At 38.3% G+C, this 18,874-nt stretch overlaps 1 pseudogene across 2 annotated transcripts in view; it reads left to right on the top strand.

Annotated features, from left to right (window-relative positions):
* LOC149941017 (serine palmitoyltransferase 2 pseudogene) overlaps positions 1-2,963 on the top strand; it is a 33,982-nt pseudogene extending 31,019 nt beyond the window's left edge. Inside the window, exons 1-2 of one of the 2 annotated variants that reach the window (XR_016481170.1) lie at positions 137-516; positions 590-2,963. The product of XR_016481170.1 is annotated as a serine palmitoyltransferase 2 pseudogene, transcript variant X2 (transcript). Of the gene's footprint in view, positions 1-136; positions 517-589 lie in introns of those variants that run through there. The other variant, XR_016481169.1, reaches the window with a different exon arrangement.
* The last annotated feature ends 15,911 nt before the right edge of the window (positions 2,964-18,874 follow it).

Genomic DNA, 18,874 nt, shown 5'->3' with positions numbered 1-18,874 from the left:
AATCAAAATTATTACATCATTTTGCTATCAGAACGCCATCACCGAGTTACCTCGGATGAATTTTACCCCTTTAAAGTTGTCTTTGCCCGTTAAAAATTGTAAATCAATCTATTCCAAAGAGCGTCCTTCGAGGCGGCGAAACGCTACCTGGTGGCAATGAAGACAATCTTCCACCGCCGTCAGCTTTTCAATACCCTTGTAAATCTACCCCGAACACTTCCAATAAAAAAACGTCGCTTGTTAGTTTAGGAACGTCATTTATCCCGCTAATCTGTTTTAACCTCCTTTTGTGGGAGGGGGAAATCTTCTTAAAAGGTCGCGCGATAAAAGGGTGGAATGACCCCCGCGGTTCGTGAACCCCCGAAATGTTTGTATATGTTAAAAAAAAGAATATTTGGGAAGGCCTAGTCGAAGTCCATTAATTGATAGCGCTCTCTTTCGAGGAGCACCCGTTGCTTTTTACCCTCAATTTTCGCGACGAGCCTTTAGTTCCATTTCGGATGTATTTCGTTTCGGGTTGGTTTTCTTTGTCGCGCCGCCGTTTTTATTTGAAAAGGAATTAATTATCGTTTGTTCGGTGTCGCCGCAGGTGTCTTCCAGTTCTTCCATTACTAGAGAGTCTTTCCGAACCGGCAGCCACCGTCACCCTATACACCGTCATTGTCAACAACGTCGAAGTCGTCGGACTCACCCTCGGAAGAATGCCGCCGGAAAAAGCCGAAGGTACCATTCAGAATGGACGTCATTCCAGCCACAACGGTTACCACCATCAGTCGCCGCTGGCGTCGGTCAGGTTGACCAACGGCGCCTTGAAGGAGGCGCAGGCCGACAAAGGCCGGTCGCGTCTGACCAAGCATCATTTGGAGCCGCCGTTCTTGATCGTCTTTTTAACTTACTTGAGTTACGCCATTCTGACGCTCTTCGGTTACTTGCGCGAGTTTCTGCGCTCGGTGGGCCTGGAAGATTCCAAGGCCGCCGTCGAAATCGACCGCGACGGCTACACGCCTCTGTACAATAGTTTCGAGAGTTTTTCGCGGCGCAACATGTTCAACAGAGTTCGCGATTGTTGGAGCATGCCGATCTGCAGCGTGCCGGCCGCCTACTTCGACGTCAGCGAGCGCGTCTCCTACGATTGCAACTGGCACTTCGAAATGACGGGCAGACACTCGCGGGCGCTCAACATGGGCTCGTACAACTACTTGGGCTTCGCCGAGAACAGCGGGCCTTGTACCGATTTGGTGGAGAGGTGCTTGCGGCGAAGCGCGGTCGGCGTCTGCAGCAGTCGCAACGAGCTGGGGACCATGGAAATTCATCGGCACCTGGAACAAATGATCGCCTGGTACACCGGGACGGAAGACTCGGTCGTGGTCGGGATGGGGTTCGCCACCAATTCCACGTGCATTCCGTCCTTCGCGGGGAAAGACTGTCTCGTCCTCAGCGACCAGTTTAACCATTCCTCTCTGGTTCTGGGTTGTCGCTTGTCGGGATCCGTCGTCCGCGTCTTCAAGCACAACGACATGGCCGACTTGGAGCGGAGGCTGGTCGAAGCCTTCCTCTTCGGGTGCCGCGCCAAGACCAACCGGCCGCCGAACGCCAGAATCGTGCCTTGGAAAAAGATCTTAATCATCGTCGAGGGCATCTACAGCATGGAGGGCACCATCGTGAACTTGCCCGAAATCATCCGCTTAAAAAGGAAATACCGCGCTTATCTCTACTTGGACGAGGCCCACAGCATCGGCTCGCTGGGACCCAATGGGCGCGGCGTCATCGACTACTTCGGTTGCGACCCCGCGGACGTGGACATCATGATGGGCACCTTCACCAAGAGTTTCGGCGCCGCCGGTGGCTTCATCGCCGGCTCCCGTAAATTGACGGCGCATTTAAGGAGGACTAGTCACAACTTCACCTACGCGACCAGCATGGCGGCGCCCATCGTCGAACAGATCATCTCGGCGACGCGGGTCATCACGGGCTCGCTACTCGCGGGCGAAGGCCGGTTCCGCATTCACCGACTGGCCCGGAACGTGCGCTATTTCCGCCGGAAATTGCTGCAGATGGGCTACATGGTCTTCGGGAGCGACGACTCTCCCGTCGTGCCGGTCCTCATCTACGTCCCCGCCAAAGTGGTGGCCTTCGTGCGATTTATGCAAGCCAGGAACGTGGCCACGGTCGGAGTGGGCTTCCCGGCCGTTACTCTCTTAGAATCGCGAGTCCGCTTTTGCCTGTCCGCGGCCCATACCAAAGAAATGTTGGACTACGTACTCACTTGCGTGGACCAGGTCGGCGACCAATTAGGGATCAAGTATTTCAAGGACAAAACCCACCTAATACCGGGATTAGCGGGTGAAATAGTCTATTGAAAAGGTACCAAATTAAATATAATTATCTTTAAAAATAGGAAATGTTGACGAATTTAAAATGATAGCTTTGTAATATTTAAGAGAAGATTTTTTCGTATATTTGCGCGCTTTAAAAGAAAGGTACTTTGATATTGTAACGTTATTAGAAAATGATTACGAACTCTCCACGCGTATTTTACCACCGACGACGACGTTTCGCGTTGTTCAGCGTGTTTACTGTTCAAATACGACGGTATAGTCACATCGCCAATGTTCTTTACCACAATGTACTTTTCAGACACGGACAATTATCGTATATTTTCATTATTAGCCTTTTACGCCGTAAAATGGGTGCCGCGATTTTTTTTCCACGACAATATATTCGTATAAAATGGCGCGTTCAGATTTTAACATCGGTCTGCCTGATTTAAAATTTAAATTTAGCACGTGGTTGCCTTTCATCATACTTTATAAAAATTAGGATACTTCATTTTTCTCGAATATGAATATATTTAATAGTGGAGAAAGTAATATATGTTTACGATATGTGAAAAAGATGTTCCTATAATTTTCAATTTTGCATAATGACAAAACCCACTGAAAATAAAAACCGTATTTTATTAACTAGCTTTCATTTTTATTGTAATTTCATGAACGAGAATATGCCTTCTGATTATGTAACTTTTAGTCCGCCTCCGAGCTACGATTTAGCTGGAACTGAACGAAAAAAGTGTAAATGGTGTAGCTACGGACAGCCTAGGGCGGGCTAATAGTTTTCACCTAGAAGTGTCAAATTACACCGAAAGTCAACTGCAAACGACCGAAATATATTTCCAAGAATCATTTAACCAAATTATCTATTTTCAAAAGTATCGTAACATATTTAACGGTCAATTTCGAGATACACATTTGACGGGGCTGAAGGCGAAACGTTGATAGTGGTCTAGTTTATGTCAAGATTTTACGGCCGTGCTGGGCGGGGGGGGGGGGGTGGGGCTAAAATTTACCTCGGTCTCGGAATAATTGAAATGTAATAGTGTGATTCGGAACTGACTAACTTTTTGTTACGTTACTTTTGCTACTTGTAAATCGCGTTACAAATTTGAGAATGACTTCTATGAAAAAAATGCAAGAAACTAGTAGCTCTTTACTGTAAAGTTTTATTATATTTCTGTAGTCATTTTTTAAACGGCGTTACTATTACCTACAGTTTTGAAAACCTACGGCCAAATACCCAATTACCAAAGTAGTTTTTAGAAAAGTAAAAAAAAACATCTTTTTAGCAAATTCATAATAATAAAAGGGACCAGCAAGAGGCTAAAGCTGTACACTAGTCAAAAGTTAGAAGATATTTTACGTAAGGGATATGGAAACCCTCCTCGAAATCTGAGCTTAGCTAGCGTTACCAAATCTATGGATAATCTTTGGCAAGGACATCAATACTTCAGCCAAGTCTTAGCCCAGAGTGAAGCTCTTGGCTGTAGTAGTGACGATTCGAAGCTTCAAAGTCATCGTACATGTAGGAGGTTTCAATTCATTTAGCTTGATTTGATGAAAAGAATTTTATATTTGTATTATGCAAAATGACGCGATGATTGTGAATAAAAATACTTCTACAAGATGATTGTAATACATTTATTGCAATTATTTTTTAAGAATAAAACATGGTTAGGAAACAAAAGTGATCTGTTTTTGTAACGGATCTAATTAGATTCTTTTTCGAGGAATATCGCGAAAATAATATTTTAATAATATTAAATTGGAAACTCAATTTAATACGTTGCCTACGACAAGTGGGGGTACACCGTACGTGTTAACGCCGCGACGACTTGTTTCTTCGCTTCGCATCTACGAAAAATGTCACTCTGATCTGGACCTAATAAGGGGTTTTTGAAATGTTAAGATCAACTTTTTTTTGAGACAAAACAGCAATTTATATTAAAACCATTTAAATCTTTGACGCGGTTATTCACTAGTATTTCTGATATTATTAATAGGGTGACCATTCTTCCTTCAGGGTTGCCACGCGTCAGGGAAATCAGGGAAAAGTCAGGGAATTTAAAAATGGGCCTAAAAAGTCAAGGAAATGTCAGGGAATTTTAAGAATTGGTAAAAATCCAGGGAAAAGTCAGGGAATTCAATTTTATCTGAGAACTTTTTGAAGGTAATTTAACTCTAGATGTATGACAAATTCCACGATTATCATTTATTTCCTTGAAAGTTTGGCTAATTTTTTCAACATTTCAATAACCTTTTTACTGAAATATAAGGCCATCTAAATTTATTAACTTCTGATAAAAGTAAAATATAAAAGAACAAATTTGGCCTTAATAAGTCAGGGAAAATCTCTTAAAATGGTCAGGGAAAACAGGGAATAGTCAGGGAATTTGAATCTGAAAATTTCGTGGCAACCCTGTCCTTTATTTTATAATTTTTCCTATATTTCAATGCTTTAATTTATTTTCCTATAATTTAACCATTTTTCCGACATTTTCCTATAATTAGATATTATTTTGTATTTCACACGATTTTTTCTAATTTCCCGCGTGCCTAGTTCGCTTTTCGTAATGCAGATGGCGCTCAATGTACTAAATCCCTTTGATAAAATGTAAACTGCTTCTCCAAAGAACTGCACTGAACGGAATTATGAATATCGTCGTCTGCTTAAAAGAAGTTCATTTTATATTAAAACAAACTTCAATTTTATTTATTAAAATTTTCGTATATGTGCCTATATTATCAAAGATAATACTCCTATATTCTCCTATAAATCGACTGTTGAATTAACTTTATTCCTATTTTTTGGGGTTTTTCAGTGGTCACCCTGTATTAAGACAGAGTTCCTACACGACCTGGTAGGGCTGTGCGAATACTCAGTGGCGGCGCTAGGGGGTAGGCCAGGTAGGCCACTGCCTACCTTAAAATTTTGAGGGGCCCCAAAATCACCTTATAAGGGGCCCCAAATTGATCTAGAAAGGGTCTCAAAATTGTCCCAAGAGATAAAATAATTTATAAATAACAATGAAACAATTGTCGATAATGTATTTAGACATTTTTCAGGTATCTTCTAGTAAATAAACCCAGTTATGTTATATTTGGACTCGTTTTACTGTTGTTAGAACTTTTTTGTTCGTCATGTACATCGCTACTTTATTTTATTGAAGCATTTCGTTGAGAAAAGGGGGGTACCGGGTCAGGGGCCCATTTATTTGGTTTGTCTACCCTCGCGAAAATTCCTGGCGCCGCCACTGCGAATACTCGATCAGCAACATTTCTAGAAATATTTTAACATTTCTAGAAATATTTTAACATCTCTAGAAATATTTTAACATTTCTAGAAGTATTTTAACAGTTCTAGAAATTTTTAAATATTCCTAGAAATGTTATTAAGTTTTTTCCGGTTTGGCGCCCGATAGTATGGAGCACTTTTATAGAATAGGGAAGAAAAAAATTGTAAAATGAAAACTTTCGTATAATAAGAACGAAGACTTCTGTATAATGTTAATAACGAAAACGTTTATAGACTAGGAAAGAACACTTTTATTGAATAGAAACCAAATATTTTATGGAATAGAAACCAAATATTTGATGGAATAGAAACCAAATATTTGATGGAATAGGAAAGAACACTTTTATGAAATAGAAACCAAATATTTTATGGAATAGGAAAGAACACTTATGGAATAGAAACAAAATATTTTATGGAATAGGAAAGAGCACTTATGGAATAGAAACAAAACTTTTATCGAAAAGGAAAGAAACATTTTATAGAATAGGAAAGAAACCTTTTATTGAATAGGAAAGAACACTTTTATAGTATAGAAACGAAAACATTTATACGGGGTGTCTTCATTTGATCGGCCCAGGCATTTTTCTCAAACACTATCTTTTAGAAATGTGAAATTGTCAGTTTTCATATTATTAAAGAAAGTTTTCATTTCTTGTATAAAAAAGTTTTCGTTTCTTATACATAGTTTTCGTTTCTTATACATAGTTTTCGTTTCTTATACATAATTGTTTTCGTTTTTTATACAGAAATGTTTTCGTTCTGATTAATAAATGTTTTCGTTTCTATTCCATAAAAGTAGTTTTCGTTTCTATTCCATAAATGTTTTCGTTTCCATTCCATAGAAGTGTTATTTCCTATTCTATAAATGTTTTCGTTTCTATTCTATAAAGGTTTTATTTTATTGAAGTTTTTATCTTTATTTTTTTCCGGTTTGGCGCCTCATAGAAACCAGGCCCGTTTCTATGACGATCATCAGGGCCTCAAGGTTTGAACGGTTGAACCGACCAAATAGTTGGAGGGAGCAACTTCAATTCGTTGAATAATAGCGTACTTAGTCACATAAGTATACCCAGGAAACGATATATATACACATGGAATGTCTAAGGAAGACTATAGGGGTCCTAATAATTCTGATAGAAATAGGCGGGGTTTACAGGCGAGATTTTTAACTCACGACGATCTAAGTGAAAACTTCGACAACAATACGACTTTTTTCGAATACAAGTTCACTAACTTTCTGCGCTCTTTTTATAACCATCTAAAAACGTGATTTTATGCGGAACTAGACCAGATTCGTCTATAACATGACAAATTTTGATTTTATACATATACTGGGTGTTACGAATAAGTTTGTCATAAATCTTAGGGCTTGTTCTTTGGGTCCTATATGAGTCAAAAATGTCCTATGATCAAATACCGGGCACACAAGAGCAAAATAGGAGTGTTTAGGAAACTGTTGAAGACACAGAATGGTACTGATACAGTTTTATTGGCGTAAAGCCTGACCATTTAGCCTAGGCGGAAGAACAAAATCACACGAACAATACGTACACACCGACGATTTTGCCTAAGCTGTACTTAATGAAACCAAACACTAGTTGTGTAGGCGTTATCTCACTTTATCTCCTCTGAACGCATTAGGTCAGGGGATAAATTTCATTTCGTTACTTGACTTTTTGAAAGTCAGCGAGGCCCTTTAGAATTGGTTCTTTACTATTAAAGGCAGGGTGCTTTTTAAATAACCAAATAAAGCGCTGTATCGACAATTCATTCTTTTGTGTCCAAATTTCAGACAAGTATGGCGCATTTTACTAATTCTGAGTACCTAATGTACGGGCGGACTCAGGGAAATAGTCTAGAAGCCCAAAGATTGTACCGAGTACAAAGACCGTTACCAGATCGACAAATTTCATTGGACGAGCCTTTTCGCTGACGGGCAGGGGAGGGAAAAAATTTCCCGAATATTCCCCTTCCGACGGCAGCAGGCGCTAAAGCATCTAATCAATGAAAACTGTACCCAAGAAAATGCACGACTTTTGACTGGTTGCGTTTTCCTTATGTGGGGTGCTGTGTTAGTTGCTCCTAGCTTACACCAATTTGATTCAATTAGTTAAAATTAAAAAAATTAAACATGTTATTCGATATGATACGTCTTACCATTTAGTTAAGTTATTTTACCAAAGTGGATTTAAACAATAATTACTTGAGGTTCTTGACATTGCCGAAAACGATCGTGGGACAAGTACCCGGCGAGTTGGAGACAATTGGGTGTAAATCACGTTATGGTTCAGTGAATTCTGCATGGTCATCAATTTCACCCGTATGATCCGTATCATCAAAAGGTTCAAGCTCTGAGCGAAGCAGACTATCCTGGGCGAGTTGACTTTTCTCAGTGGTGTGTTGACAAAGTAGGTCTTTACCATCAGTTCTCGAGTTTTCTGTTAACAGCCGATTAAGCCAATTTTCCCCGTGACGGTATACTCAACTCAGTGGAGTCAAGATAACACCCACGGGACTAGTGTTAGATCTCATCCAGTGTAGTTAAGCCTTAATTTTTGATGACCATTTAGTTGGTCCTTTCCTCACCCCTAGGTTAAATGATCAGGCATATTTACAATCTCTGCAAGATAAGTTACACGAGCCGTTAGAAACGAGAAGGCGCGTGTGGTTTCTGCACGATGGAGCTCGACCTCATTTTAGCCGTGACGTAAGAGCTCATCTTGACGCGACTTATCCTTTAAAGTGGATAGGTGGTGTTGGACCAGTTGGCTGAGTTGTGTGACCAGCATGATCGGCCGATTTAAACCCACGCGACTTTTTCCTCTAGGGCTATCTTAAAGATTACAAGACTGAAGTTCGGGACGTTGACGACCTGTGACAACGCATAATTGATGGCTGTGAAACTATCCGCAACACAGTTGGAATCTTTAAAAGAGTTCGAGCTCGTATCTGTATTAGAGCTGGAGGTGGCCATTTTGAACCATTTTTGTAATGTTTTTAATAAAACAAATTTGCGTTTGTAATTTCAATTCTAAGTAAATTAATATTAATATTTATGTCGATTCTTTAAAAACTTTATCTAAGTGTTATTAAATCCATTGTAGGATTTATGACACTGTCATCAACAGTAAAAGTACCCTTCCGTTTCCTTAACACTCTTATTTCGCTCTTCGGCGCTTTCCAAAATAAGAAGCACTATACCATGCAGCATTCATCGGGGAAAATACTTTGAATTGGCATTCACCTCGTACAAGTTGCTTATTTCCAATATTTATCACAGTGTCCATTAAACTCTATTTTTGAAATAATGGAACTTGGCATTAATAAAATCATTGTAGGATTTATCACACTTCTGCTAATTCAATAATGCTTTTTTGGCATTTGCTATTTCGTTTATCGCCTAAGACTCTGAAACATAGCATTTTAGGACCCATGTTCGTAGGGCATTTTTGACTCATAAGTATCCAAAGAACACGCCTTAAAATATATGACATACTTATCCGTAATTAAACATTGTTCACTGGATATGAAGAAACTTACGTCCATTCCATTTCTGTCACAAATGAAAGCATCAGTAATTTTATAGATCGACACTATTGAAAACCTGCATAATTATTTCTCGTGCATTGCTGGCGTTGACAATCTATAGACTAGTTTGTGCCTCATGATCGCGAGATTTTGTTTTATACGTAGTAATATAGGTAGCCTTTTCAGTGGCGGCCTAAGGGGGGGGGCGATCCGCCCCGGGTACCAGGGCAGCAGGGGGTGCCATCGGAGAAGCTCGTGGGGGGGGGGGTGCAAATCAGAATGATTAAACTTGAAGAAGACGGACCCGTGAAATCTTCTGTACGGTCCTGGGGGTACCACAAAACACTGCCGCCGCCCCGGGGACCCAGCCTTCTTAAGCCGCCACTGAGCCTTTTAAATAGCAGAAGTTTTATAATAATTTTAGAATTAATATCCACTAATTGTATGTTCCTTGTAAAACAAGGTCTCATGGAATTTTTTTCTATGCCGTACAGAGGCATGAGTGATTGATACATTTTCTAATAAACAGTTTCAGCTGAGGGGCGGGCCACTATTATGATTATTAGGACACCCTCAGAAGGTTAAATCACAATTAAAATTATTAAATCAAGAATAAAAATATTAAATCAAGAATAAATAGGTTAAATCAAGAATAAAATTATTAAATCAAGAATAAATAGATTAAAATGATAAAATAATGATAAAAATTATTCAATCATGATTAAAATGGTTAAATGATGATTAAAATGGTTAAATCACGATGGAAATGATTAAACTGCGATTGAAATGAAGAAATCGTAATTGAAATGATGAAATCGTTATTAAATTTTTAATAATTTAATCATGATTAAAATGGTTAAATCATGATTAAAATGGTTAAATCATGATTAAAATGGTTAAATCCTGATTAAATTATGGTTAAATCCTGATTAAATGATGATTAAAATGGTTAAATCACGATGGAAATGATTAAACCGCGATTGAAATAAAGAAATCGTAATTGAAATGATGAAATCGTTATTAAATTTTTAATAATTTAATCATGATTATTAGGACACCCTAAGGCCTAGTGACCCGCCCCTCGGTTTCAGCCTGAAACTGCCTATTATAATATGTAACATTTCAAGTTTCAACCAGCGTTTAATGCGAACGTCTACATACTCGTCTGGGAGTTAAGCGTCAGAACCTTGCACTTACAAGGAGACGACCCCAGGTGTTACACACCGATTTCGTTCAAACTCGGGGGATTCGTTTTTGACAACATAAAATTGAAATTTTTCCTATTTAAGCCATATCGGTTCATTTTCATCCATTGGTTAAAATTGATCAAAATGTGATTAATTTTTTTCGTCAATTTTTAAATTGTTTTTATAATTTTGGTATTTTAAAATTTTTAATTTTTTTTTAAATCTTTCACAGGGAATCGGTCCAAATCCCATGTTATTTTCAATGGGAAAATTTCCATTTTATGTTGTCAAAAACATTTTTCGTTGCCATGGCAAAACCGTTGCCCATTGAATAAATTCCCTTTAGGATTTTTCAAGTTACATGAAGGTCTACCAATCCCCCGAGTTTGAACAAAATCGGTGTGTAACACCTCGGGTCGTCTCCTTGTTAGTGACTATTAAGTACCACTTTGCGCACGTGTTTTAGACACCCCAGGACACAATATTAGATATGGCGCCATCAAATCTGCTCACGGGGGTACGTGTAATTCGGTGTTGCCTACCCATGGGGCGAGATTACCGAAAAACCGTTGTGGACGATCTCCAAATCATAATCGCTCGGTTCAAAACAATTTAAATGTTCAAAAAGTGCACCATGGGTTTTATCCTACCTTTGTACCTTCGATTTTAGCCAAGTGTACCCCATTAGGTAGCGTTGCCTACCTCCTAGGCGCCAAATCTAGAGATTTTGTTTTGTTGCCAAATTAGGGTGGCGCTGTGTTGATGAGAGCACAAATATTAAGTAATTACTTACCTGAAAATTTATTACGATCCTTTAACGGATCGAAGTATATTTAATAAAATCTAAATACGGTTAAAACTTTAATACGTGAACGTTTCCGGGGATGAATGTAAGACGCAGAATCGTTGAAATCCTAAATAGCAAAGATCAAGCAAACGAAATAAAATAAGTATAATTAAAAAAGTCTATTTAAAATTATAAAATACTTGTAAAAATACAATATCCAGAGAAAATTCACATTTAGGGTAAAAGAGGGTCAATACAGTATTTTTTTTATCTTCACAATCACCCCCATACAAGCACATTTCTGTGCACGCCAGTTCTGCCTTCTTGCAATTGCAACGGCCTCCGCATGTCTGTTTGCACCTACATTTTACCAGAATCAGCAGGCTGTCCTGGATGACGGGGCGTGTCGTCCATACGGGTTCCCAGTACACGGTGTTCCCTTCGGAAGCACGCTTCCAGCCCCAATCTGCTGGTTCAGGGAGGTCTTGCATCGCTGTAAGCCACTGTCCCCAGACCTTTCCGCCTTGGTAACCTACTCGTTGACAGTGCAGCCTTAAGGCGTCTTGCGTTGGAGGTATCGCCTCTAAGGCTCTTCCTTAAGGGTCGGCGTTTGGATAAGAATTAATCACTTTATCTCTTTTTATCCACAGCCGACTCGACGATTATCCAAAAAATAAAATAACTTTTTGCATGTTAAATCCCTTTTCATCCGTGGATAATATCTATAAATAAACAGTTAACCGCAATTTTTATGGTTAATCGATATTTTGGAAGTTAATTTATTTGTTTTGCCCACCTCTACTCTTCCTTTGCGGGTGAGAAGCATTCTCCGACATTCGTGGACAGAAGAGACATCAGACGTGCGATCGTAGAGAGCTACCACAAAGGCTTCGATTTTTGGCAATCCACTCAACAAATATCCTCTGACGATTTCTAGAAAACCTTCAGTCGCCATTGGACAGGAAAGCCATGCCTCAAAGGCCGGTTTTTTGCCTTTTCGAGCGAAGGAGGAGACCACATCGCATCCTGTCAAGGCATGGAACACTGGAAGCGCTTCACACTTTTCAGGACCTGTAAAAAGCAATAAATACAAGTGTGAGTGACTTTTGGCGGGAGATACGACGTACGATAAACTTACCAAGGTAGTTCGAGATGGTCTTTGTATCTACGAAAATGCGGTGCTGACCAGTGCCACTGGAGACCCACAAACCATCGAGTCCTGGAATTTGGTGATAGTACGATACAGCGAGGATGAGGACATCGCTATCCGAAGTTCTAATCAGGCAATTTGTTAATCCTTTTTTGGAGGCCTCTGCAACGTGGAGTATGAGCTTCGTGTTTGCTTCTTCATGGTTTGATGGAGTAATGTCAAACAACGCTGCCCCCGAGTTGTTGATGGCTTCAGACTCGATGTTGGTGTAGAATTCGACGCCATCTACATGTAGATTTTGCAAGGCTTGAGCGGGTAGTTCGAACAGCTGTCTTTTGTTTTCGGAGTGTCGAAGAAAAAGTGCCCAAGACTCTTTGGGAATTTTCGTCGCAGGTGATAGGAGTAACCTCTGATCGTGTCCACGATTTTCTCGGGTAGCATTTTTCAAACTTGTCTTGCTGTACCTGTCCTAGAGTACATCAATTCTCTTGACTCCAAATGAACATTATCTCTTGATACACGGCACAAAAATAAGGTCAACGTATTCTTGGAATGTTCCCAAGGGCCCAGGAGGGAGCATGTGGACCAGTGCGGCGTCATCGAAAAGCTTGGCATCAAACAGTGGGACGGGGCTGTCTAGGTCCAGGATCGCATCTTTCGATGCATTGGTGAGGCACTGGATTACATCGGACTTTGTACAACTTCGGATTCGTCCCAGCAAAGACAAGGATGGAGGGCACAGCTGATTCTCGTGCGCAAAGAATTCTGCATGGTCACCGTTTCTGTGTTGGCAAGGGACGTACAGTCTTCCGAAGAGCACGCAGTCATTCTTCGGGCCTTTCATTCTCGCTGATTCCTTGGTTGTACCTGACTTTGAATTTTCAGTCAACAATGACAGCTTATTTTGTGGTATAGTCTCGGAGACATGCTTCATGGAAGATTCAAGGCGTTACGTACAAAATCTTGATACTGAGTTTTCCCAATATTTTCAATACTCTGAACTATCCATCGTGCCTTTTCTGGAGCAATAATTTTGCTGTCGATGTTGTATAATTCGATCCCATCCTTCGAAAAATGGTAACCCAAGGTCTGGAAAGCAGTTCGTAGCGACGAAACATCTTTGCGGAAGAGGTTTATGAACGCTTGGTTATCGCTGTGGTGATCGGTGTCCTTCGTTGATAAACTGAAGGCAGCTTCTTCGAACTTGATGACGCTCATCGCTAGTTCTGGTGTGACCACAAGCCACTTCTGCAGAGACTCTTGCTTTTCCGTCAGACCGATCATTCCTGATCAACAAAACAGGAGAAAACAAGAATATGCAAGCATTCTTGTCAAAAGCTCCACACGATTTCCTTGTTTTCTTGCGGGAAATGGCATTAGCGCTTTCTGTGTCAGCTCTTTTTCTTGCTCTTTCGAGTCGGCTTTCAGTGCAATGGTTTTTGCAGCTTTTGTGGTAAACGGCCTTTTTACCTCTCCGAGGGGACTATGTCCTCTAGGAGGGGTTATACAATCACCGTGTCTGTCTGTCTGTCCTGCGAACGCGTTCGCATTTTCCATGCAAAGGTTAATCATTGCGTACGCAGTTTCTCGAATACTCTGCGTTCGCAGTTGCTAGGACTGTCGAAAGGTTGGCAAAACCACCGTGCGACGGTGAGCGTTAACGGATTAATTTGCGGTTGGGTTTGGTTTGGATGTTGCTTTTTCGTTAACGCTCGCCGTCGTGACGGTTTTAACTCAGTTTGATTGGGTATTTCGTTATTATATACATCTTATATTTAATTAAATATTTATAAATTATATTAATCTTATATTTAATTAAATATTTATAAATTATATTAATCTTATATTTTATTAAATATTAATAAATTATATTAATCTTATATTTTATTAAATATTAATAAATTATATTAATCTTATATTTTAAGGAAAATGTTAAAGTAAAGGAACCATTATGATAAGGCGGGTTTTTTTACTAAACGGATGAATACAATATCTGTGGATATTTTTTATTGAACTTTGTTTTTTTATTTTTGTGAACTTGTTTTTATTTCGTCGGGAATTGAACCGGGAGCGCGGTTTTAGGACTTTGATTCGTTGTCGCTGTGTTTTTGATTCGTTGCCGCTGTGTTATTGTTTCTTTTTACGTTGTGTTATAAATCTGTAATATATTATTCAATGACATTGTTAAACTCTTTAATTGTCAGTAGGTTTATTTTTTCGGATACGCTTTTTTGTTGTGTGTTTTAACTGATCGAGATTACGTTCTTTTTTGTCTAATCTTTGGTATTGTTGGTTTTTTTCTGTCTTATATTTGTATCTACTATTTTTTAAGTTTATTTCCTTTTTCCCGCAAAATCGTCCAGTCTTAGAGGAACCTTTAAGAGCGTAAGTCATGTCCAAAAGCTTATCCGGTTTCATTATAATAACGTGAAAAATCGTATTTGTGAATGGTAAGGTGTTGCGCTTCTTGATATTATATTTTCTATTGCTTGATTTCTAAGTATTTGAACTAATTTATTGCTTGACTGCGTTATAATATTTTTCTATGGATTATTTTGATTCTGAAGTCTGATTGCTTGACTGCGTTATAATATTTTTATATGAGTTTTGTTTCTGAAGTCTGATTGATTGGGTTGTTATTGTGTATTTTTCTATTCGTTATTTTTTTTTAATACTCTAATATTTTAAACTGGATATAGTATAATGTTACTTCTGCGTATTTCGAATGTGCGTGACGTGGAGGGTATTTTCACGTTTTATTAGGATATTTTTTTAATTTTAAATATCTTTCGTTTTATTTGTATTTTATTTCGTTTTTTCAGTCGCATATTTTCATCGAGTTGTATACATCGTGCGCTTACACTTATGTTGATCTGATTTTTAACTGGGTCGTCATTACTTCGTAATTTATTTTAAACGTGTTCTCGACTGATTAAGATGTTTAATTTGAAATAAAATGAGCGTTAAAGATGCGGCAAGTATTTCGTAAGCGAGAAAAATACAAATACCCTCTGTAGATATTTATTTCATTAAAATTGGCTTCGTATTATATTTAACTGATAAACTTGTACCGTAAATAGGGCTAAATTCAATTGTGCATTGTTTTAGTACGTCTAACTCACTGTTGTAACTACTTAATTTATAATATTCTGAATAAATTAATTTCGGTTGTTTCGTCTCAATTATTTTAATTATAATTAAAATTTTATACCGGGCGGGATTGAACCTGGATTACGTTTTTAGTAAATAACTCTGAATTGCGGAGATCTATCTTTAAGGTTCATCTCGAGAAATTAATACCGCTAGGGACAATTCTTCCGAGGAGAGGTATATTTTGGCTTGCCAACTTATTCTCTTTTAATGTGTTGAAAATTCCAGATCCGTCATTTAAAGAACTGAAATTGAGCTCAAAAGGAAGGGATGACAACTGGCCTAAGTCACTAAAAGCAGTTAAGACTGTATCAAGCAATTTGTAGCCTTCATACTTGTCGTGTCTTTTGCTATTGTCAGGAACTACGACAATTTCGTGGGTAGCTCTCTGGCAAAATATGCACAAAGACCAGTCGATCACAGGAGCTGATTTTGAGGCGCTTTGGGAAGGATCAACCACCACAAATTTTGAAGTCATGACTGAAAACAATGCAGAAAAAATAAAAAAAGAACCGCCCCTTTAAGTTGTAGTTTAAGCGTGGTTAAACTGAATTCTAACAAAAAAATAGGATCTTAAATCAAAACAATGTATTTGTTTAATGCTCATTAAAACAAAGAAAGAAAGAAAGAAGTTCACTTCACGTCTCTAATAACAATTACTGTCCACTTCACGTCTCGACTTTACCTGAACCGCTTCGCACAAACTAACAAAGGTCACTAGCACTAAATTGAAAACATCACTTGTCAATAATTCACTTCATATATCACTTAAAACTTAAAATTATTGCGTTCAAAATGTTATTTTTGAGGAAAACAAAATGAAAAAAGCCGTAATAAACTGTAATGAAATAAAACAAACATAGGCCAAGACAAGATGAACACATTTTTAACATTTTAAAGCTTTATGATCCGAGCGATTTTGATTTGGAGACCGTCCACAACGGTTTTTCGGTAATCTTGCCCCATGGGTAAGCAACACCGCATTACACGTACCCCTGTGAGCAGATTTGATGGCGCCATATCTAATATTGTGTCTTAAGGTGTGTAGATATCGTGTGCATAGTGGTACTTACTAGTCACTAACAAGGAGACGACCCAAGGTGTTACACACCGATTTTGTTCGAATTCAGGGGATTGGTAGACCTTCATGTAACTTGAAAAATCCTAAAGGGAATTTATTCAATGGGCAACGGTTTTGCCATGGCAACGAAAAATGTTTTTGACAACATAAAATGGAAATTTTCCCATTGAAAATAACATGGGATTTGGACCGATTCCAGGGGTCCCCCCTGTGAAACATTTTAAAAAATTGAAAAAAGTTTAAAATACCAAAATTATAAAAAAAAATTGTTAAAAATTTACGAAAAAAATCAAAATTGATCACATTTTGATCAATTTGAACCAAATGGGTGAAAATGAATCGATATGGCTTAAATAGGAAAAATTTCCATTTTATGTTGTCAAAAACATTTTTCGTTGCCATGGCAAAACCGTTGCCCATTGAATAAATTCCCTTTAGGATTTTTCAAGTTACATGAAGGTCTACCAATCCCTCGAGTTTGAACGAAATCGGTGTGTAACACCTCGGGTCGTCTCCTGTAAGTGCAAGGTTTAGCTGAATTCTGTCGCTTAACGCCCGGACTATACGTTTGATTTCAAAAGTTAGAGCGCAATCAAGGTTAATTCTGCACAGAATCCTCTAGTGTCTAAATCATATAAATTGGAGAAATAACTAGAACGCTCATTCCAATGGTGGGAAGCTGCCCAAGTAGCTTTGACCAGGCTTGGAAATAAGCGGTGGTCACTGGGTCAAAGACCAGTTTATTAATTGCTCGGACCAGTTTTTTTATTCAAAAGCTAGGGGTTCACTGGTCCAGTGTCCAGTTTATTAATTCAAAATTATCTACCGTATTACTAACCAACTGGTCTACGTGACCACTTAAATAATTATTAACCTTATTTCCAAGCCTGGCTTTGACCGTGCTTTTTGTTTGGTGGATGACGAAAGTATCGCCATCTCTTTCGTACCTTGGAAGTTCATTTTCGTAAATGTCCATGCCTTCTCTATAATGTAGGTACTCATAAATAATTATGCAAAAGCGTTATTGTTTCATCGGGGTCTTTTTCATTTCCTCTAACACCAGAGTTCAACGAATTTAGCTCGCATTACATAACAAGTAACTACTTATTAGAGCAAGCTGTTAATTTAAGGATCCACGTTTCGAAAGGTAAATAAACCATTTATTTATAACGTTCTTAGTACTTTATAGGGTGATATATTTTCTTCTAAATACTTTTTGTTGTTACTTTGTTATTTAAATAAATGAGTTTGTGGTGTTTTTGGCTGTCAACCTGTCAGCATCAATAAAGTAAGGAAGGTTTAGGGCTTTAGGCTTCGATATCGGTTTCTAAAATACTTCTGCAATGAAATAAAAGTTACCTAGCTAGTGCATTTCATAAAATAAGTTGTTTATACCATGTACTATATGTAACTTACAGCTCTTTATTAATATTTCGTAGTAGTTCAGCTCACCTCTGAAAATATTATGTATAGTTTTGCTTACTTGTTTAAAGGCATTAAAAGTCACTAGATGACTTGGGTCTAAGGTGGTGCCTTGGGTATTAGCCAAGCTGATTATTATTATTATGTGTAGAAATTATGTTAATAATAAAGGAGTCAAATTTATTTATCATGTATGTTAGACAACCTTATAAGAATTATACGATTAACCCAACTATTTAGAGCTCGGACAGGCTTACCCAGCTATTAAATATATATTTCTGAACACGAATTTATCTAAAAATTTCATTAATTACTGGTGTAATGTTAAAAGAGAGCAATAAAATTAATAGTTTACCTAGATTTTGGTAAATATGGGTTTTTGGCGTGATTTTTAACATACAACCGGTTTTTGAGCAGTATTCGCAAGTCAACAAGAATGAGGCGTATGGGATAATTGCATTAGCGATACCCGAGGCGATACCACAACAAAGGTTTGTCTTCTTTTTTATATAAGGATTGTCATGAAAATTGGAATGACTAATTTCTCCAAAATAATAATGAAGAAAATAACATGGGAATCTGAAGGATTTTAAGGGTCCCCCATTTGACCAAATTGTATTTAAACTTGATTAAATTTAATTTTTAAAATAAATTTAAATTTTTTTTAACGTTTTTTAATTTTTTTATTTTTTTGAAGGTTAAAATCCTTCAGATTCCCATGTTATTTTCAATGGAAAAATCCCAAATCGTGTTGTCAAAAACGTTTTCGGTTGACATGGCAACACGAAAGACCGTCGCAACTTTTTCCTTGCAGGTTTTTCAAGTTACAGGGAGGTGTACATTATACCCGAGTTTGAACCAAATCGGTGGTTATCACCTCGGGTCGTCTCCTTGTTAGAGTTAGGGATGTCTCCTTGTGAGTAGCCCTAAAACGTGTAGAA

Source organism: Leiobunum rupestre, chromosome 6 (genome assembly GCF_980474605.1).
Source record: "Leiobunum rupestre chromosome 6, qqLeiRupe1.1.hap1, whole genome shotgun sequence".
In the NCBI taxonomy this organism is placed as follows: domain Eukaryota; kingdom Metazoa; phylum Arthropoda; class Arachnida; order Opiliones; family Sclerosomatidae; genus Leiobunum; species Leiobunum rupestre.
The sequence above is the reverse complement of the archived record's forward strand: the minus strand, read 5'-3'. Positions and strand labels throughout refer to the sequence as shown.